This window comes from Colius striatus, chromosome 5, assembly GCF_028858725.1.
Source record: "Colius striatus isolate bColStr4 chromosome 5, bColStr4.1.hap1, whole genome shotgun sequence".
Lineage (NCBI taxonomy): Eukaryota > Metazoa > Chordata > Aves > Coliiformes > Coliidae > Colius > Colius striatus.
In genome coordinates, this window is record NC_084763.1 from 46,285,675 (window position 1) to 46,309,453 (window position 23,779).

The following is a 23,779-nucleotide window of genomic DNA, read 5'->3' on the forward strand; positions in this document are numbered from 1 at the left end:
GCTAAAGAAATCAGTACTAGCAACTGGATAATATTTATCTTCTCAGGATTACACCTGCTTGTCCAGGTAGAATTTGTAATACATGTTGATTTATCTGAAGTTACTGAAGTCTTATGTTTGAATATTACATGAACTTAAGTTCCAATATCACAGAAAAAAATGCAGTCTAACACACTAACATACTTTTTTGAGCAAGTTTGACTCAAGACAGTAACCATTATATGTATTGTATTCAATCCAACTGAAAGAAAAATTAAGCACAGCATGCACTGCCTATTGTGTGTGGCTGGAGACCCAGTTTTTGCTGACACTTGGAAGTATGCCCAAAGGAGTGTGAGGAAAGGGCAGGTGGAGGGTGGGTGGAATAAGAATAAAGTAAGAGTGAGAAAGAGAGTCTATTAGTAGCTGACCACCAGTTCAAATCATGTGCAAATCAGAAGCAGGTTTTGCAGCAGTTAGCATAACAAGAAGGTAATAAGCAAGTGAGATTTTACACTGTCCTTGGGACTGTGAAATAGAAACCAGCTTTTGGCAGCCAGATTAGGGGAATGCCTCTTCATGAAGAATGTAAAGTGATGAGTTACAGGAACTTGGCACGCTGATCAGATCATCTCATCCTCCCACACAAAGCAATAAGGCCCTGGCATCCTAGTTTACACAAATATCAGAAACATGATATTCACCAAAGCACACATGTATTAGAAGCCAATGACACAGTCTGTCATGTTCCTCTATAGAGAGTTCTCCTTCAGCTGGTGTCATTGAACTGTCTCGCTGTGCTACAAGTAATGAATTAAGCCTGCAAAGTAAACACTTAGCTGTTTGGGAAAAATTAACAATTTTACTTCTTCTGTTAAGAATGTCAATTTAGTGAAAGCAAAATATTTTTCAGAGATAGTATTTTTTCAGAGAGTGAAACTGGATTTGTAGACAGGGCTTTGATGGATCTACTCATGCCAAAAATGTTTCAAAACCCTCTAATCACATTCTAAGGTACCTGCTGAGTTCTTTAGCACTTGATTAATGAATAAATGAAGAGGTGAGAGGACCAAGACCCTGGGAGACTGCCTTTTTTACAACTTTCCTGAAGGTTTCCAGGATTTCCAAATTCACAGGTCAACAGATGGGCTTCTGTGGATTTAGAAGCCTGGAAACTCTGAAAACTTCTCAGCTGCCACCCTGGCTCTGCATTGATAATTTCCACCTTCACAGAGAATGCTGCACTCTATCTCTTCATTTTCGTCACGTGAATACTAAGTGAGCCAAAATAGACTGTCTCTATGGTTTAGTAGTTTAGGATACCATCTGAATTAAATCAAGGTTTTGAATCTAAGCTGGTGAATGCCTTCATACTGGAATAACTGCTGGTTCAGGAACTAGGATTCATATTGTTTTCCTAGTTGTCAGGCTATATGGCAACTTTAATGCCTAGATGGATATTTTATTATGAAATGTAAAATCAAATAGAATAACAGAAGTGACAGAAGAAGCCACTAATCTCAAGTACAAAGCATACATCTCTCAGGAGACATAAAAGATTGAATCCTTTTTAGTAAAAGGAACAGAAGCCAGGTTCCCTAATCCTGTATTGCTATTTGGTGTTTAGGCAACCATGTGTTCCTTCTTATAACTCAAACTTCACTGTTAGTGTTTTAGTACAAATTTGTGAATAGTTTTGCTTCCCACTACACATTTTTCAAATCATTAGCTCTTAGCTAAGGAAACAAGATATAGTGCAAAGCTGCCAGATCTAGTACAGGTTCTATCAGAAATCAGTAATAACAGTTTTGCTATATAACATTATATTAAAAACAATCTTGCATTTTAACCACAATAGTTGGTACCTACATGATTTAAAACAGTAAAAAAAAAAAAGAGTTAAGACACTGAGTGTAATGATAATGAGCCAGCACTATCCAACAGCCAATATATTAGAGATATTTTCAATTTTTGGTTTAATGACTACATATACAAAAATGCATAAAATATTTCCTTTCATCCAAAAATACTTATAAGTATTTCATTATGTGTTATACGTTCTTTGACAGTAGTCTGTACTATGTCAAGCTTGCTGAAATTTCAAGCCTACACTTAAGATGCAAACCCTTCTATTAGAAAAAGCCATTTGTAGATAGACTTACAGTTGATGGTCTGTTAGGTACTGTAGGACTATGTCAACAGAGGTTATATATGATTATCATCACCAGCTTTATTGTTACTGCTCTGTATGTTTTGAATAAGATGATGTGCATTAGGAGAATGTTTCTTCAAAGACTATCTGGTGTTAATGGTGCCTGCTAACATAAACAAGAATATTATGACAAACATGAAAGGTTTGTTCCTCTTTCGTTTTGTCCTCTGCAGAGAAAGTTGTCTCATTAATTTCTGTTGGACAAACACAATATCTTCCCATGGTAACACTGGAGAAGGCCGAAATTAGACCAGATGATTTTCAATAATTCTATTTGAAACATTGTATTTGTCAAAATTATTGAAAAATAATTGAGGATTCTATTGAAGAAGCAACAAGATGAAAGCAGAGCTGTGCCTGATAATCCAGTTAGGATTTCTTCAGTGCAGATTCAAGTTCAGCACACTTCCTAGAGCATGAAAGAGAGGCATAAGAGCAGTAAAATGGAAAAAAATGACAGGAGTGAAATGTTAACAGATGCAGAAGAAATAAAACCCCAGGAATTCAGGAAGTATTTGGTAGCATGAAATGAAAGCCTTACACCCAAAGCCTAAAATAGAATCAGTGCAAAGCTGAGGACAGTAAACACAGTGTTAAATTTATACAGTTTGAGTGGGGGGTTTTGGTCATTTTTGTTCCTTAGGGAAACTGATTTCATGAGACATTCCAAACAATGTGAAGGGAAAACACAACTAGAGTGTCACTGAAGCCAGGCTGATTACCACAGATAAACCATTTTCAATGAATGCACCTCCTAACTATCTGCATTTATGTTTAGCATATGCACATGGGATATATATATACACACACATTATATCCAGGACTAGAGGTGAGAAAAGCACTGCATCCTGTTCTCCAGCATCTGAATTGTGATCATTTAGAATACTGTAACACCTATCAAAAAAATCAAGTTATAATTTTACATTAGAAAGATGGGAGAAGTAAAAAATGTTACTGCTCCCTATTGCAACACATTAATATACTCCTGATAGTTTTTACTGCATCTGATTATCCTGCAGCTGTTCTTAGTAAGGTTTCTTGTTTAGTTGGCATGAGCACTGTGAGAAATTGTATTAAATAAGATTAATCACGGATTATTTCCTTATTTTAGCTCTTGTTATAACCTCTTTATAGTTAATAGTAACTAAGATGTCACCAAATAACTGTTCGCAAAGACTGTTTAAAATTATATTGAGATAAAATACCAGACAAACAAAGCAACACATTTCAGGGTAATTCCCTCTAGCTATCTCTGATGTGATGAGAAATATTCTGGGCCTTATTGAAATGATCACCCCTGACCAGAAATATTTACAATAAGACAAGTAAGCTTGACACCAAACGTCACTACAGCTTATGAAAGGTTTTTTTCTGGAGAAGCCTGATCCCTCAAATGCTCAGTTATTCATGCAACAATACTTCACCAGTCATTTCGTGAGTAGAGTTTTACCAGGTTGTCTTTGTATTTCTTGACTTATAACACTGTCAATTTAATTCATTATATCTTTTCTTGACTGGCTGCTACTAAAATAAGAATAGATCATTAACCTATTTGCCTTTCTTCTGGTTTTCATCATTTATCTTTGTGGCTTTATATGTACTTAGGATCTCCTTTTGCTTTGTATCTAACAGAATCTTTAAATCACCAACAGTGTTTGGTTCCTCCTTGTTTAACTAAAGTCTCCTCAGTTTCTTGTGTGTCTGTAACATGACCAGTTTGACCAAAGTCTTCCATTTTCACCCACATTAATTTTAAAAGTGAGATCATGATTCATTATGTGATGCTTTTAATCTGAACATAAACTATGGGTCAATAGATTCATGACTGGCACCTACTCTTACAAATTTTGAACAATTTGCAAAGGGATTTCCTTTTGGATCCCTGTTATTTATGAGCTGCATGACATAAGAGTGTAAAGCTCTTTTTTTAAGAGATAATGGAGTTGTTAGTAAATTTTCACATTAATTGGTCTTAAAACGTTTCTAGTGCTAATGCAGTTGCAATTATTTTGTAGTGGCCTGACTTCAACAACTCCAATTGCTGCTTCTCCTGCTGTGCCACATCCAGAAAGGAAAAAGAAGTGGAGGGAAAAGGAAAGAAAAAACACATAAAACTCCCATAAAACAAACCAAAGTAAAATAATGGAGAAAATTGAATTTCCATTTTTGTATAATTGGGGACCAACTAGAGAAGTTACCATTAGTTGCAAAGCTCACTTTCTCAAAGACTGGCAACAAGTGTTTCTAAAAAGCAACCTAAGCATGTAGGACGTTGTTTTAATTAGCAAGGACTATCAATACTTACCATAACACCTTAAGAATTAGTGACCTTTCAAATGGACTAAACGTAAGAAGCTGACTTCACAGAGGTATTGCTGTTATTATTTTTAATGCCTTTCAAGAAAATATTGAAGTAACTTTGTCCTTGATTTTGCAAATAAAAAGTAAACATAAGATTATGTTATCAAAATGTTGTGATTCTATTCTTTATTCTTTTCTAATACTACTGAATATTTTCTTTGTTTTTTTGACTGCAGTGAGCCCTGAGTCAACAGTTTCCACAGAATTTGGTAATAAAACTCACTCCAAAGTAGTGCTGGTAAATCGTTGTTGAATACCTAAAATGAGAATCATTCCTCTTATATATATAGTAGTTTATTTTTATCTACACCAAGCTTCTTCGATGTTATTCTATCAGGTATTCAGTATAGATAAGACTTGATTAGATTCTTCTGAAATGCTGCTACACAGCATCCAATTTTACAGCTTTGAACAACTTCAACTTCAATGACTTCCCATCAGATTTTTTCATTACAACTATTCCCCTTTCCAGATAATTTATGGATAAGTTAACAGTGCAGATTACTGAAGTATTCTATGGATCATTTCACTCCATTAAGAACATTGACAATTTAACATGCCTTTTGTTTGTCATTTTTTTGACCAAGTGTTTATCTTGTAAGCATCTTCCTAATGACTACTTTACTTGTAAGTCAGAAAAACCTTCAGTAAGTTAAATTTCAAAATGCATTTTGGAGTTTCAAGTAGATTTTTATGAACCAATCCTCTCTTATCCATACCAATGCTAACCTCATGTAAAAGCTATAGTAGGTTTCTTTAGGCATATTTAACTCATAGAAAATATATGCTTGCTCTTCCCTAACACATTACACATATCATGATAATTTCAATTTTTACTGTAGATTGCTTGATCTATGTGGTATGTCTGTAAAAATTATAGGTTAACACTTCTACAGATTACCCTGAAATATTTGTCATCATATTAACCACCTTTGAGTCCACTGAGATCTAAGCATTTCTCAGTGAAAGATTGCATATCATAGTTATAGTTCAACTTTTACAGCCTTGACTTCTGTTTAGGACCTGTGAGTGAGTAACAGTATCTCCAGTAACTTCTGGAGATGTATTTTACAACTTCTTTTTTCTCCCACATCAGTGTGAATCACAGTTTCTTTCCTCATAATAAAGTAGAAAGGATCAGGTTTAAGAAATTCAAAGTGAGTAAACACACACACAGAAGCATTGTCTCTAGGCACTATTTTTAGTCTTTTTTGGACTTCGCATATATAAGCATTAACATCCATATGCAGTAGGAAGAATGAGCATGAATTATGAATAAATTCAAGCTTCTGTGAAAAAAAAATGGTCAAAGGACTTCAGTGGTCAAACGCTTTGCAATTCTGGTTGTTGATAAATAAGGGAATGTGGGGAATCTGTATAACATAAATTGGAAAGCTATATGGGAGGATATTGATCTCTGAACAGGGTCATAAGAAATGATTGTCTGATGCATGTGGAGCATGTCCGATATAAATGTACAAGAATCTCATATAAAGCAACTGTGTTGAAACAACAGGGCTACTTAAAAAAAATAATGATTATGAAAGCAGCAGTATTAATTTAGTATATAACAATTTTTCAGGAGTCCATGTGCTTTAAGCACTTACTGTAATTTATCAGTGTACTTCTTAGTAATAGGAGACATAGGTATGTGGAAGGCAGATCTCTTAAGAATCATAGAATCATAGAATTATAGAATGGTAGAAGTTGGAAGGAACCTTTAGAGATCATCTAGTCCAACCCCCCTGCAGAAGCAGGTTCACCTAGATCAGGTTGCATAGGAATATGTCCAGGTGGGTCTTGAAGACCTCCAAGGAAGGAGACTCCATAACCCCTCTGGGCAGCCTGTGCCACTGCTCTGTCACTCTCACAGTGAAATAGTTTTTTCTTATATTTAAGTGGAACTTTTTGTGTTCCAGCTTCATCCCATTACCCCTTAACCTGTTGTTAGACACAAGAGAAAAAAGGGATTTCCCAACCTCCTGACACCCACTCTTTAGATATTTATAAATGTTAATAAGATGGCTCCTCAATCTCCTCTCCTCCAGATTAAACAGCCCCAGTTCCTGCAGCCTTTCCTCATATGAAAGATGTTCCAGTCCCCTGATCATCTTGGTGACCCTGCACTGGACTCTCTCCAGAAGTTCCCTGTCCCTCTGGAGCTGGGGAGTCCAGAACTGGACACAGTGCTCCAGATGAGGCCTCACCAGGGCAGAGCAGAGAGGGAGAAGAACCTCCCTTGACCTAGTGACCACACTCTTCTTGATACATCCCAGGATTCCATTGGCCTTCTTGGCCACGAGGGCACATTGCTGGCTCATGTTTAGTTTACTATCAGTCGGGACTCCCAGGTCTCTCTCTGCAGAGCTGCTCTTCAGCAGTTCGACCCCAGCCTGCATACAGTGGAGTTTTCACTTCTGAAATGCTGAATGAAATGAACGTGCAATCATTCAAAATCATCATTCTGCTCTTAGAAAATTTAACAGTTATGATTTATTCATTATAAAAAGGAGGACCCAGGTCACACCTCAACATATTCCTACTCACTACTATCCTTGTAATATCATATAGTTATTACAGAAGTTATCTTCTCCAGCATTCTCTTCACTGAAAAACCTCTTTTTATCCAACAGAGTGTAGTTGGTTCCACTCCTTAGCTGTAACCCTGCACGTTTATCCCTGTATATTCATAGAATCATAGAATGGTAGGGTTGGAAGGGACCTTTAGAGATCATCTAGTCCAACGTCCCTGCAGAAGCAGGTCAACCTATATTGTTCCTTTTTATCTCTTCAAGGCTGGAAGGAAGATCCAGACAGGAGAATAACAAGGGATCTGCTCAAAAGGAGCTACCTCTGTATATGTGCCTTGACGTCTCATTTTGATTTGCTTATGTTAACACTCTAAGTGGGAACAGAGCACTTTAAACTCTTACAGAGATTATCCATGAGAATTAGAAAATGTGTGGATATTTAGGTCTGTGTGGCTGGCCAGCTCTGCCTCTAGTGAGTGCTTCTGGAGGACCAATAGATTTGGTATTATCATTACACTGGTGAGCTAGGGGGCTGTCAGAGGCATTTATGCTTCTTTTCCCTGACTGGAAGGACAACAATTTTAGAGGAGATCTGTAGCTAGTTCTGTGTCTGTATATGCAGGAGAGGCAAGGCTGAGCTGAAAAGTACGTCAAGGGAGAGACAGTTGTTATTGTCTCCATGGTGGTAAGTGTAGGGAGGAATGCTAAATTGTTTACATTCTTTTTATATGCAGCCTGCTTACATTTCTGGAGTACTCCCCTTATCAATCACCTGCTGAATTCCTGTAGTGGATCACATATGAACAAACTGCAGCCAGTGGTTATTTTATACTTAAGTGCCGATAAGGGTGTCTTTCTGCTTGCATCAGCTTCTGCTTCATAAACAACCTCATTGACCCATTTCCTCAGTACTCTAGGTAATAAGTGAAGGCTTTTCAAGGATTATTTTGTTAAACTGAAATTAACCTTCAATGTGCTTCAGCAGTGATGTTAAGGTACCAACATATTACACAAAATTGCTTGCTATACTCACTAATTTTCATCATGGATGAGAGAGTTTTGGAAATTTTAACTGCTTATTTTGGGGTTTAAACTGGTCTCCAAGGTTAAACTGTACTTCACCAATCTTTGTATACCTGTAGTGTAAATATCTACATATAAATTCACCACCACATCATTCACTTCTGACAGAGACAGATACTTTATACTACATGTGATAATATGTGCTCTAGAAATGTCTGATTTTCTTTTCTGAATAAAAGGATATATGGATGATGAAGCCAGATATTGATGTCTACATTGCTCATGTCAAAATTTGACAGTATGAAACCTAACACATCTATCTGGGATTAAAGATACATCTACCTAGGGGTAGGGGGTTTTAAAATCTGGAGACTGCAGGTTGATGATGGTGATCACTGGGAGTGAGAAGAAACATATTCGCTGCATGGACTATATGTGTGCTGAAGTACAGTAGTTGTCCTATTGCCCCATAGAATATTCCATCCAACAAGCATATGTTCTACTATAACAAAAAAAAAGGTAAAAAGAAATTACAACAATTTTGAGTAATAGAAATGTCTTTAAGATGAGATTAGTGTTTCATTCTGCTTTCATTCAGACCTTAAAAACAGGACTTCTCAATTACATAGTCTGACACTGTTTGTATTGCACAATCTTGAAACGAGAAATAAGATTAGCAGAAAAAGGATTCTTATATTAAATTTGATCTGACATTGTATTGTTCTGCATGTAAAATCTCTAGGAAGAAAAATGGAATTCATGGTTGTTCAGTCACTTGTCTTTTTGGTCTGCATTGCAAGTAGGAAGGATTTTAAAAAATTTCAGTTCATACACTATTGAGATACAAAAGATAAGCCCTTAATTAATGAGATTATCCTAATATATACCTGTTCTGCTTTCAAAATAACTACATTTAAACCAGCACTATTTGACTGTTAAAAACACACTATTAAAAGAGAATTTTTTTAACAATAGATGTTTAAGATTGATATCAGTTTTGAATACTATTGCACACCTCCTCATCCTTGCCTGAGTCAAGAAGTTTTTAGTTGTTCTGAGCAAGGAAAATAGAAAATCATAATTAAATTAGTACTCTTCTAGAAAACTGACTCCAAGAGGTAGCAGTGAATAGTGAGTCTAAACTATTGACATTCTCAGCAATAAAAAAGTAGTGATATTTGCATAACAACACACCATTATTATCTAGAATAAAATTATCTGGACAGAACCTGTCCAAATTATAGTCCATTGAAGGGAAGAAAATATTATCAATGTTCTTTTAAGAAGTATTTACATAAAACCACTTTAATTTTCATAATTCAATCATCTAGTCCAATCCTCCTGTAGAAGCAAGTGCATCTAGATTCAGGTCTCATAGGAACGTGTCCAGGAGGGTCTTGAAGACCTCCAAAGAAGGAGACTCCACACCCTCCCTGGGCAGGAAGAAAAAATTATTTTTTTTTTTTTTTTAATAAAAGTAAAATTTATGAGAACACCCATATTAACTGAGAAACATAAATTTCTATGGAGGTCAATATTGATCTTTGTCAACAGATACAAATATAAGCATTCATGCAATTTTTTTGTTGTTGATCACACAACTCTGTATCTGATAAGTAGTCAATATTAGTGCATATTGCAAATTCAGGTCTTTTTTGACAAAGCACAATTTTTGTCCATAAACTTACATTAAGTGTCAATTGGTGTACTGATGTATTACATTTTTAAAAAATCCATTTCACTATAAGATTAATTGCAATAGTGTAATTTCTTTTTATAACAATAGATACATACCTGATACACGTATAAGAATCATAAAAGAACTCTTCATTTTGTTCATTCTGAGTTTCAAAGTAGTAATTCTATGAAGAGGTTTCATGATGGTGATTAAATTTTATGTCTCGTTGTAGATACACAATCAATCAGCAGAATATATATTTGATTTTTCATTTTTTTAAATGTCATTTTGGCTGTAAAAACCAAAACCAGCTTCATAAAGAAACTATAGCTTTGTAATTGCAGCAATCTGTGCAATAGTACTAGTGGCATAAGGAACAAATGTGCTTTAGACTAAACTGCAGCTACTGATCTGAGTAAGAAACTATGGGTTGAAAAGCTGTGTGTTAGGGATTTATATATTTCCTGCCTGCATGGAACAACTTGTGTATATTTCTCCATGTTTAGCAATGTACAGCAAAGCATGATTCTTTGTCTCCACAGAAGACTTAACAATAGAAAAAAAAAAAGAAAGAAGTAAAGAAAAAAAACCCACCTCATACTCACACAAATTATTTAACTTTCCTCCATGTATTTTCCAAAGAAATTAGATGTGCTAATGGTTCATATGGCTACTGGCACACACATACTGCAAATTATCTACAACACAGCATGTAAGGAGGTAAAAGACAGGAAGTAGCTGGGGCTAACACACTCCATGAATAATTCCAGAGGTAAATTTAAGATGAAATGTATATTTTAAAAGATATTTCCTTCCTTCCTTTCTCCCTTCCTTCCTCCCTTCCTTCCTTGCTTCCTTCCTGCCTTCCTCCCTCCCTCCCTCCTTCCTTTTTTTCTCCTGAGGATTTCACTGCTCCATCATGTGGTTTCATTCTTGGTAGTTTTGTATCCTTAGTAGAAATATGGAGACTTCCTGGAGAGCAGTAATGGGACTCTAGTCTCTCTCACTATCACTACTTGTTTTGAGAGCAGTTCAGCATTTTAAGTGAAGCAGCTGTGCTGTTCTGCACCTTTTCTTCTTTGTTACCAGAGAAGTAGTAGCTTCTTGAGATAGAAAATAATATTTATAGAAGAAATAGAATCAAGTCTTTTCCCAGCACCTATACATTTTGTTTTCTCTTTCTTTGGCATTGTTCCCCAATTCTCTTCCCTAATCAGCCTTGTAACATTACTGTAAGCCATGCCACTCAGGAACTATGGCTGAATGTGCCACAAAAAAGAGAGCAATTTACAACGCTTTAGTTGTAGTTACTATGTTCTGAGTTACTCTATCATTTGAGAAGAGGGAGTTTATACAGTTAGTTATTTTTAGATCATTTTCCTTTTTTTCCTTTCTCATTTCTCTTTCACTTTGTCTCCATGACACTATTGCATGTGAAATACATATATTGTTTATTTTAGAAGTACTCATCTGAATCTGAGAGGAAGAGACATTGATATTATCTTTAACATACTCACTACAAAGCAAATTTCAATTCTTATAGTTCAGTTCCTTTGTTTCCTGGAATATCTGACCAAATAAAAAATGATTAATGTAATTTCTAACCGTGTCAACTACAGTGAAATTTCCTACCCTGAAATTTGAGAAAAACATAATGTGTATTACTGTTGCACTCTAACATTTACATTTGCTGGTTATGGCATTCATGCATAAATTTTAGTTGGCTTTAATAGAATAAGCCTAACTCATTTAGTATGACTAGGAGGGGAGCTGTTAGAATAAGACAAGAGTAGTACAAGCATGTGAAATTCTATTTGTCTATGACACAGCCCAAGGGGCTCTAAGCTGCCTATTAGGAATCAATTCTCTGCCAGTCTTCACTATGAAGAGCTAGAGAACCCTGAAGATATTTTCATCAATGGTAATTGGACTGCCATGGTTTAGTATTGTATCATTAATTATATAATTGCATTTGATTAAAAATCCCAACAAAAGCATGTTGCACTTGATCTGATCTTTTTAATGAAACAAAAAAGAAAGTAATAGAAAAACCTCACTGTGCTTTAGCAGTTGTGAAATTATATTAAGGATCTAGTACTGGAACTGACAGTGACCAGACTGTTGGAATGTTAGAAAATACTGTAATTTCAGTCTTAAGCTTAGGATTTTGATCTCAACAACTTTTACTTATTATAGCCTCTGATTTTCAGAAAGACCTGCTTATTTGTTGTAATGGAGACTTCTACCTTGTCTAACTGTCAAATTTTCTCTGAAAAAGGATAGGCATTTATGGTGGAAAAAAAAAAAGAATTTTTAAAAGGATGGATTTTGCCTGTTTCTGACCTTAAACTGAGTTTTTTCCCCCACACTTTGTGTCCTATATAGAGTTTCAGGGCAATAGCAGCTTCTGAATAACATCATTATCCACAACATTTCAGTGCACTTCATGTGCTTTTAAAATACTCTAAGTAAGATTCTGCCTGTGATGAATCTCAACATTCTCAGGCAGGGGAATGAGCTGCAGTAATTTGGTTAGTTTTTAGCAGCCATGTTATCAAGGCAACAATATCTTTAAAGATGAAAGTATAACTGAAAAGTCATGAATGTTGGTATGTGATAATCTATTATCATCCTTCAACATGCTTCTGATCTCTGAACTTATTGTTCAGTTTTAGCACATTTCACAGACTCAGGAACATTTCCAGCATGGAAAAAGTAGGCTAGCCTAAGTGGAAAGGAGGTTGATCCCTATGATGGTGTGCTGAACTATACCCTCCTGGCCACAGAATAGCTTCTAGATCATTTTTTATATACAGATGCAGACATAACCTGGAAACCTGTGCTATGAATTAGGACAGGACTACAATCTCACACTAATATCCCAATTATTCCTTCAACAGTCAACCTGCAGTTGAAGGAGAGGGGAGTGGTGGGAAGACGACTCTTTCCATGGAAAAAAAATGGTATTTAGTGACGTTTTAGCAAGACACAAAAGCCTCAGGAAAGATAATAACTTTGTTCAATAGGTAAGACTTTTCTAGGTGTTTGGGGCTGTGTTCACATCAAGGAGCTGGCTGTGCCAAGTTGAGCCTGAAAGCTCTGTATCCCTGATGGGAGCAGCCTTTGACTGTATTTTTACTGCTAAAACTAGAGATAAATGGACTTCTGTAGCTCTGAGGGCAAATGACAGACCTCACATTTGAAAAATTAAACATACTTCCTTGAGGAGCAGGGGGGTTGACCACACACAAACGCCTGTAAGGGAATGATACTCTTGTCCTAAGGTGCTTAGCACAGAGGCTTGCTCACTGTTTAGGGCAGTAGACTATCCACAGTAGGAATCATCTTGATAATGTTATTATGTAGACAGTTATGTTGTTGAGGTCCTGGTTGCATGTAAATTGCTAATATAGACATATCCTTTAAAAATTTGACTTCTTTTCACACAAGTATGGGGATGTGAACCAGATGGTGAGAGGAAGTAGATTGCTACCCACACCACCATAATTAGGAAAATGTGTTTGAGATCACTCCTGTGCCTTGGAAAGTTCAGGGAAGCATTCTGACCTGCAAGAGTGGAATATCTTTTAGTAGTCTTAAGGTAATTTCACATTTATTTACATAGTATTTTTAGTAGTAATGCATTGGAGCCATAATGGAAAAAAAAAAAAAGACTTATGCATCTCTCATACCTCAGTAAACGCTATAAATTTTCATAGTGTTTCACCTCAAAGGTTGTATTTTGAAGCATGTATAGAGAAAGATAAATAAATCAGGGAAAAATGATTCTATGATATTACTGTTTGTTTCATAGGATGACTGACTTTAATAATGTTAACACTTCAAAAAAACACCCCAAAACATGCTCTCTATACTAGCAATCTATCAGTCTCCATTCATTTGGCCAGAGATAAATAAAAAGAAGAAAATCAGTGTTGCTGTTGAATTCCATTTCATGCCTTATGTTAGAGATTTGTAAAACTGTCTCTTGCTGACTTAGAGATAAGTGAAATAACAATGAAATCAGCTTGAGGCAAGCTGCTTTTCAAGTAGACCTGTCAGGAGACAGACAGACAGTTCAGAGTCATTCATTCTTGTGCCATGTCTCAAGTGACTAGTAAAGGAATATGGCATATCTGAAACACAAATGCTAGTAATGTACCGTATAGAAAAAAAACAAACACACACAAAATCCAATGAAAGCTCAAAACCAAAACATGCATCACATTACTCATTTGTAGAGGAGTACAAACTATGGAACAAAGATAGGAGCCAGAATTCAGGATCTAATTGACAGGAAAAAAAGGGATCCATACCTAGAAAGTGCTTTTTGGAGAACAGATAACCCAGAGCACAGTGGAGAACAGAGTTTAATCCATTCTCTGTATTTTTACTAAATACCTGCTCAAGAAAACAGTCTCTGTGCATCAAGTGAAAATAAACTGTGAATGTAGGAATGAAAATAGAAATCATCAATGGGAAAATTATGTGAATAGGAACAAGTAGAAATATGTAGATTCAGTTAGTAGCAACGTACTTACAACTAAGCAATTCAGTCACCAAACTTTCCCCTGAGAAAGCCTTCAGCCAATATCCAGACTGGATTTGTAGCTTCTAGTGGAGAAAAGACTTTTACTTCATAGAGATAGTGGAACTAGTAGTCCAGATTAAATTATAGACATAGTTATAGCACCACAGTCTTTTCCTTCTTCAGATAAATGTAATGTGGTGTTCATTCTATTTTTGGAAGAATTGTGAAAACATTATGGCAGCAAAGTGTGTAACAAGAAGAGGATAACAACCTTTTTTTTTTAGATTGATGACAGCATGATGAATTGTGACATATAACTACAAGTGTCTATGAAACACTAACAAATAACGAGTGAAAAACATCAAATGGTCTCAATGAATGCAATCCATTTCACAAAGAATGACATTTCGTCTCTGATAATTCCTGTGAATGTGAATAACCCACAGTACTTGGAGTCATTTCCAACACTATCTTATTAAGAAAAAAAAAAAACAGGAGACTTTTTCTAATATATAAAGAGGAGTTTCAGGCCAATACTTTGCTGGAAGAGGTCTTTTGTTCCCAGTATTCAAGTACAACTTGGACTAAGAACATATATGATGGGTTGTTTCAGCATTTCTGCTTATTTTATGTTAAAGAATTAAATCAAGTTGAGGAAAAAAATAACATCAGTGAAGCAACCTATGGCTGCCCTAAAGTGTAAATTGCTGTAAAACATAGATGTTGGTTGTACCTGAGGCTGACCAATTGATGGGAGGGGGATATATTTTCTTAGGAAGTGAGATACATTATTCCTACTTCATCTGGGAATTCCCTAATGTTAAATATATATATATATGCTATATAAATATATATATAAAAATAATATAGAAAATACTATATTTATGCTAAATAGATATTAATTATTATATTATGTTACGTTACGTTACGTTATATATTCCCATACATATGTTAAACCATATATTTTTCAATTACATTAAGGCTGTGCTCACTAGCCAAGCCTGAAACATGGATGAATATTCTATAAATGTATGTATAACAGCCTCTGTGAGGTTTCTGTAAAAAATGAATATAAGTACAAAGGGCTAGATAAGTAGGTAAGTATATATCTAGGCATGTAGCTATGTAGGTAGGTACATAAATAGATAGCAAGAATATATTTAAATACACATATACATCTCATTCCATATCTCTTTTCCATCGCTGCACTAGAAGGGAATGTTTAAGAGGTGGATTTTTTTGATATTTTATGGAATAGCTATTTTTTCTCATTATGCCAATCAAATAAGCTTCCTAATGTGCTAGAAGGTACTAAGGAAACTATCTATATCCAAAGGTCTTTCAGGGAGTACGTAGCAACTTTAGAATTCCACAGCACTTAATGTGGAATTCTGTACTCTTCAGTACTGCTGTTAAAGGTCAAATGTAAGGTCCAGATGACATTCTTCACAGAACCGTAAGTGTCCATAAAAAGTGTCTTTTCTGAAGACATTTGAAGCTGTAGTGTATTTGATATGATCAGATTTTCAGAAGCTGTAACTGTTGATTTCTTGCCATTATATGTTGCCTATAAAAAGAAGAAAGCATTTTCTTTTTAGTAACAATGCCTTTTGTAAAGTTGAATCACAGAAATACTGCAGCCAATTCATACTTTGCATTATTTTCCACTCACACACCTGAGCAAATTACTTCCTTATCTCACAGGGTGTAATGTTCTAGTCTGTAGTCTTTCTTACATTGTTAAATGCATTGTTAGCAGAAAAACAGATTGGAGTTTTATACAAAAGACTAACTCTGGATTAAATGCAATTAAATCCATTATTACCTTTGGGGAAGCCCGCAGTAATGAATTAAAACTTTGTGTGGTATTTCTAATTATAATAATTATTTTTCTGAATAATTGATTTTACTTGTAACAAAAGCAGACAATAAAAGTATTTCTCATGTGCAGATCATTTTATGAAAGGGCATATTTTAATTATTGTCTTAAAAATGTGTTTACATATGCTAAAACATCAAGTCTCATGTGATTTTTCTTTCAAAAGATAAACCATTGTACAACAAACGCTAAAACCTAACAACTGAAATTTAATATACAAAAACATTACTCTCCTCTGCAAGGGTAAGACAGCAGCATCTCAATTAAATTCACATACGTCCACTACTTACTATTTTGACCTTTAGTTCCAAATTCCTTTCTCTGTATAAAGCCAGAGAGGACAGGAAAATATAGGAGAGAGGGATGAGTGGAAAAGTGGAAATGGTGTGTTCTCATTTGGTTAAAAGAAATTTCAGACCAAAAAATTTCAATACTTTCAAATTTATCTGATGGATGGAACTAAGTCTTCAAATTTATTGGTTTTGGAGGGGCATCAACATGGTGTCACCAAGGGGAAATACCGCTTGACCAACTTGATAGTTTTCTATGACAGCATGACTGTCTGGCTAGATGAAAGGAGAGCAGCGGAAGTCATTTACCTTGACTTCAGCAAAGCCTTTGACAATGTCTCCCATAACATCCTCATAGCAGAAGTGTTGATCAATGGCATGGAATCGAGCTGGAAGCCTGTGGCCAGTGGGGTTCCACAGGGGTCAGTTCTGGGGCCAGTCTTGTTGAACATCTTAGTTAACAACCTGGATGAGGGGGTAGAGTGTACGGAAGGACTGGCTGATTCCCCAGAAGGCTGTGCTGCCATTCAGCAGGTTCTCTACCACCTTGAGAGCTGGGCAGAGAGGAACCTCCTGAAGTTCAACAAGGACAAGTGCAGAGTCCTGCATCTGGGGAGGAACAACATGCAGTACAGGCTAGGAGTTGACCCACTGAATAGTAGCTCCATGAAGAGACATCTGGCAGTTCTGGTGGACAACAACCTAAACAAGAGCCAGCAATATGTCCTTGTGGCCAAGAAGATCAATGGCATTCTGCGATGCATCAAGAAGAGTTTCGCAGGCAGGTGGAGGGAGATTCTCCTCCTCTACTCTGCCCCGGTGAGGCCACTTCTGGAGTACTGTGTCCAGTTTTGGGCTTCCCAATTCAAGATTAATAGAGAACTTCTAGAGAGAGTTCAGCAGAGAGCTACCAAGATGATGAGGGGACCTCTCTTATGAGGAAAGGCTGGGAGACCTGGGGCTGTTTAGCCTGCAGAAGAGAAGACTGGGGGGAGACCTTATCAATGCTTCTAAATACCTAAAAGGCATCTGTTGAGAGGATGGAGTGAGTAATTTTCTGTAGTACTCATGACAGGACAAGGGATAATGGACACAAACTGGAACACAGGAAATTCCACTTGAACATGAAGAGAAACTTCTTTCCTATGAGGATGAGGGAGCCCTGGCACAGGCTGTCCAGAAAAGGTGTGGAGTTTCCTTATCTGGAGATTTTCAAACCCTCCTGGATGCATTCTTGTGTGACCTGATCAAGGTGAACCTTCTTCAGCAGGCAGGTTAGACTCGATGATCCCTGTTACGCCCTTCCAACCCTACCATTCTATGATTCTGTGATTCTCTCTGCTACTAGGTACTGGTGCTGTCTTAGTGGCTTTGGTTATAGGGTCAGATTCTCTATCTTGAGAGAACAGTGAACAAAATTTATGCTAGGGTTACCCAGACAGGGAAAAATGCAACCTGAGAGATCTCAGTATGAACTATACAAATGGTATCTGTGATTCTATGTATCCATTCTTATGGAAGATTGGACTGGGAAGGACAAAGCGAAGGAGCATCTGGGACATAAAGGGCCTTGCCTAGCCTTGCTGCCTTTGGAGTGCTAGAGCCAAGAGAAAGCTTTTAGGAGAAATTCTAGTCCTTTCCAAAAAAGTGATAAACAATGTACTCTAATACAAAAGCATGGTTTCATTTTAAATTAAAAAAAGGCAAAAAACACCTCCCCTCGAAAACAAAGCTGAATTCCCTGGGAGGTGGGGTGGATGTCCACAGTATATGAATGCAACTATAAATACAAAAGGATTCCACCTTCTAAGCTCTAAAATAGAATAAACATCAAATCAGGAAAATAAAAAAAATTACTTCAGTAATTTTGCAAAGCCTACACATTATGTCTGAAATAAACTATGGTACTCGTGTACAGTGTGGACACGGTGATGAACTGACTTTCACGGAGTAAGCTGCAGGCTAATTTATGCAAAGACATCTCTTTTTCTGCACTTTTGGCTGTACACATTGTCCTGTGTACAGGATGGTGTTGATATTAGGTAATAATAAATGGTTAAACATTGAAGTTTATATCTAAGAGGAAGTGTATATCAAAATAAGACCAAGCTAATGTTGTACTAAAAAGAGCACTCATTTATTTCCTGGTCTCCTAGATGCTTTACATCCCACCTCTTGATCTTGCACTCACAATACTTTTGTTCTTAGTGTCTTTGCATTTAATTTTCTTGTTGCTTTTAAGGGAATTGGGGACATGAAAGGTGAAATAGCTGTAACAGCTTACTACAGAAGAAACATAACAGTTATTTTTTGTGAACAAAATTTATTCAGCAGAGATTAGAGGAAGGTGATTCTCAGTCCTGTACTGTGAATATCTAAGGCTAAAAAACATCCAGAGAGTATAATCAAAAGTGTAACTGAACTCAGCCTTGGAGATTCATATTAAATTAAAACTAAATGTACTAAACAAAAATAAAATAGACGTTCTTCATTTTTAATTCTTACCAAATGTATAAAGTATTATATTTAGGAAGTTCTTTTTTGTATCATTAATTCTATGTAAGTTATTTTCTAAGAATAAAAATGTGAGCTTTGCTCATGCATTGCTTTTTAAATGGTTTGAATTATATAAACATGGAACTGGTATTCTTTTTGTTGTTTTACATCTCATCTGAGATTTATAGGCAGAAAGAAATATGCAGTCCCTAAATTTACGGTTTCCAATAAGTCTAAACATTTCAACACAAATCTAAAAACATTATAAATATCTTAAGAATGTTTTAAGAAAATTATAATAATGTCACATAGAAATAATACCACATTGGAAATTTTTATTCAAAACTTAAAAGCTGACACTCAAGAGAAAATGGAAGTAAAATCATAACAATGGCCACTAGTGTAGTATAAAATCTTAAAAATTGAAAAAATATACATTAAAAAAGGGAGAAAGCATGAAATTTCAACACACATTCTTAATATAATTGCATAACCTTCCAATCCTGCACAGCAATCATTTCCTGCAATGTTTGAAATTCCAGATAGTGATTATGAGGACTGGATTATAAATTTCTATTATCATACATTTTAGACAGTCATTTTATTGGTAAGTATAAAAGTAAGTAAAAGCTATGTATAGACTTTTAAACTTATGGAAATACAGTTTTTTGGGCTTTCTGTTTTGTTTCACCAGCATTTTTAGGAAGCTACTTTAGGATCTGTAGGATCTAAAATCTTATTGTTAGAACAACCTGTGATGGCCTAAGAATGCCAGTTTATCTGAATCACGTATAGTGAGAATGATATCTATACTAAGCCACATAGCTCAAGCTAAAGTGTAAATTCCTTTGAGATCTTGCTCTTTGTCGCTTAAATAGATATGCTGAAGTCACCAGAGTTTAACATGACAGGTAGAGAGCTGGGTGCAACACGTCTTAACATCAGAGTGTGATTGGAATAGGAATCCCTGTTTTTTATTAATAGATCAGCTAAATATGTAAGGAAGTTCGGGATATTATGAATATTCATTTCCAAAATAAATCAGTGTTATCAGCAGCGTGTTCACAAGGAGCCATTCAATGTCCGTATGTAATTGTATATTTTATTCAGAGTCTTTAAAAAACCTTTTTCTCTTATTATGACTTGTCAATTTTAGTATAACCTTGACATAGCTAAACCAATGAGAAAGGCTAGGAGTAATTTTATAAATTCTTCAACATTTAGCAACATAAAATTTGCTTCAAGCTGTGAAAATGTGAAAAACCGCAACCCCAAAGCCAAAAATCCGAATCAGTCCTTTACACAATCACCAATACTTCTTTTCTAAATCAGTTTCCTAGGTAACACCTAGATCACAATAGAACTAACTTACAATGTAGAAGGAAGTAAACTACAGCATCTCCATGTTAAAATTTGTGACAAGGATTTCTGCACCAAGGATAGTGCATTGGAATATGCAAAGTTCAGTGACACACTTAAAAAGTATCAAACCAGAACTGCATTCATACACTTAGATGTGATGCATCTGATGGAAGAAAGGATATTGGCAGAAAAGAAGCCTGGATATTGAAGTCTTCTGAACAGCAACTGATTCTCTAAACCAAGACACATATTCACTCATATGTGAAAGGGTTTTGGAAAGGTGAAGGATGGATAATTCTCACAGGTTACCTCATATCTCCATGCCTAAACTCTTCATCTTTAAGTTCAGTGTTCTTACTTCAGTGAATTACCTGAAATTGTTCATTTTAGTAATATCAAGTGAAACTTATACTGCTGCTGGTCAATAGTTTTCTGATTTCAGTGGTGGGAAATAGGGCCACCTAACTGTATAACATAAATGACAGGTGAGTATGACTCAAATAAAACTAAGGCAATTTGGAGTAATTCTACCCTCAGTTGTTTCAGTTCAGTTTCTATTGATTCCATTAGGAATGGCACCTTGAACCTGGAGGAGTAGTTCTCAGAAATGCATTAAGAAGCAGAGATAAAAGATATTATTTGTTCTTATGAGGATTTGTCAGTAATAGTTTTACCAAGATTTAGTTCTGGTAGTCTATCCTGAAATATGCTGAGCACATAAGTAATAAACTAGAAGAACATTTAATCAAATTTTAAAGTGTTGAGCAAAAAAATGAGAGCTGAATACAGGTGATCAGTTGAACTACTCAGCACTGACAGGTTGGGACACTTTGCACGACAGAGTTGTGGTAACCAATAGTTGAGATATAAACCCAGTGAAAAAGATTTTTTAAGATTAATTTTTTAATTATTTTTTTAAATGCACAGTCAAAACATCAGTTTCTGTTTCCCGGCTTTTACTAGAGAAACTGGACAGAATCATGACATTTTTGCTCCTTTGAGCATGGATTTATCTTTTACCAGTTTCTGATGAGAGCTATGTAATAATATTTACATCCAGAACAAAGCTGCCACATTTTTTGGCTTTCCTCCACTTCTACTTAAGTACAAGTACTTCTGGATTATTGCCAGACTCTTTTTTTTTTGTTCATTCTCAGTCATGGAAAGTCGATTTTGCAGTCTCTGTTTTTCTTGAAGTCTTTCATGCCATTAAAGGTGAATGCTGAGAGTTTGGATGGAATCATTCAATGAACAAGCCTCTCAGATTTACTTCTAAGAGTATGGAACTTAGTCCTCATGGCCTTGTATCTTCCTAACTTTCATGTCTTCCCAACATTTCTATTTGAGATGATGCTTTAGCAAAAGTTAAAAAATCACTTTTTTGTGTGTGTGTTTTACTAATCCGCAGCATTACAACTTTTACCAGTTTTTGGATGATCTGTCCCAATAAGCCTGCCCAAAAGTGAAAATGAAGCGATGTCTTTACAGCTTGTCTAGCCTGCAGCTCACTTCACGAGGCTCAGTTCATAGGATCATAGAATGGTAGAGGTTGGAAGGCACCTTTAAAGATCATCTAGTCCAACCCTCCTGCAGAAGCAGGTCCACCTAGATCAGGTCACACAGGGATACATACAGGTAAGTTTTGAAACCTCCAGAGAAGGAGACTTCACATCGTCCCTGGGCAGCCTGTGACAGGGCTAAGTCAATCTCAAAGTAACATAGCTTTTCCATATCTTTAAATGGAACTTCTTGTGTTCCAGTTTCTTTCCTTTACCCTTTGTCCTGACACTAGATACAAGAGAAAAAAGTGACGCTTCAACCTCCTGACACCCACCATTTAAAGATAATACTAATACTAATGAGATTCTCCTTGTAATCTTCTCTTCTCCAGACTAAGCAGACCCAGTTCCCGCAGCCTTTTCTTATTAGAAAGAGACTCCAATACCCCAAACATCTTAGTGGCCCTGTGCTGGACTCTCTCTAGAAGTTCCTTGTAGCTTTTTAGCTGGGGAGTCCAGAACTGGACACAGGACTCCAGATAAGGCCTCACCAGAGGGGAACGAGAACCTCCCTCCACCTGCTGGCCACCTTCTTTTTGATGCATCTCAGAATGCTGTTGGCCTTCCTAACTACAAGAGTTCATTGCTGGCTCGTGGTTAGTTTGTTCACCAGAACTGCCAGATATCTCTCCACAGAGCTGCTCTGAATGGCAGCATAACCTTCTGGTGAATCAGTCAGTGCTCCTAGTTTGTTGTCTTCAGTGTTCCTCATCCTGTTCACACTGTACACAAGTCTTGTAGTTTATTTCACGTATAGTGAACAGACTTTGCAAAACTTCGTCTTGTCTTCTCCTGTGCATAAATAGGGTGGGGAGCAGGTGAAAGGAAACAGTCCTGTCCTAATTCACCATATATTTACCAATGGAAAATTGATTTCAGTGAGCAGAAAGTACATTCAGTAGCTAGCTGATGGTTCTCCTTTTCTGATTGTCCTCCTCTTGAGGACAATCCTCAAACATCACACCTTTTTAGAAGTATTTTCAGAATACCCAGAGATCTAATCTAGTTACAGATAGATGCAGTGTCTTTTCACTCAGTTATTTGTTTGCCTGTTTAGTTTTTAATGAATTGAATGTCTTCTCCATACTCTGTAAATTCAAGATGTAAAAGATGTTGGTGTCTCCCTAAAATCATACACTTCAGGTGCAGGAGCACAATGCATTGCCCATGAACTTACAATACCTGATGGGAAGGGTGGTGAAGAGCTTAACAAGCTGCTTTTCTGAAGCATACTGTTACAAATTTCTCAAGATTTTCTATCTGTATTTTCAAGAAGATTATCATGAGTAGAAAATGCCTGAATAATTGCATGCAATCTATTTTCATTAAATGATATCTGCCATACAATAGAACTAGCAATTACATAACTGGAGTTGGAAATCTAGAGCTTTATGCATTAAAAAAAAAAAAAACAAAACAAATGCAACACTCATCAATAAAAGTAAAGTGAATTTCAAAGACTATTATCCAAATGCAAAGATTTTAACTTAACAAAGTGACAAGATTATGTAAAAGTATCACTTTGGACTGCTGCTCACAGCATTCTCTGGCAGATGCTACTGTTTCGGCTTTCACTATTGTTAAAGTCATCAACACTGACAAAAGTGATGAGATGCTCATATGTACTGCTTAGCAGACCACAATGCATCCTTGGAAAATGTTATTGTCTTTGGTAGAAGCCTGTACACACATGTGCACAATTACCTTCAGGAACAGAAGAACCAAATTTGGAAAGAATTTTAAATAATCAGCAAAATTTTTAAAAAATACTTTTTCTGCAATATAATCAACTGAAAAAAACCACCAAAAATTAACCCCACAAACGAAAAGAAACAAAACCAAACTGCCCAACAGAAAAAAGAAAAGTAGCCACAAAAC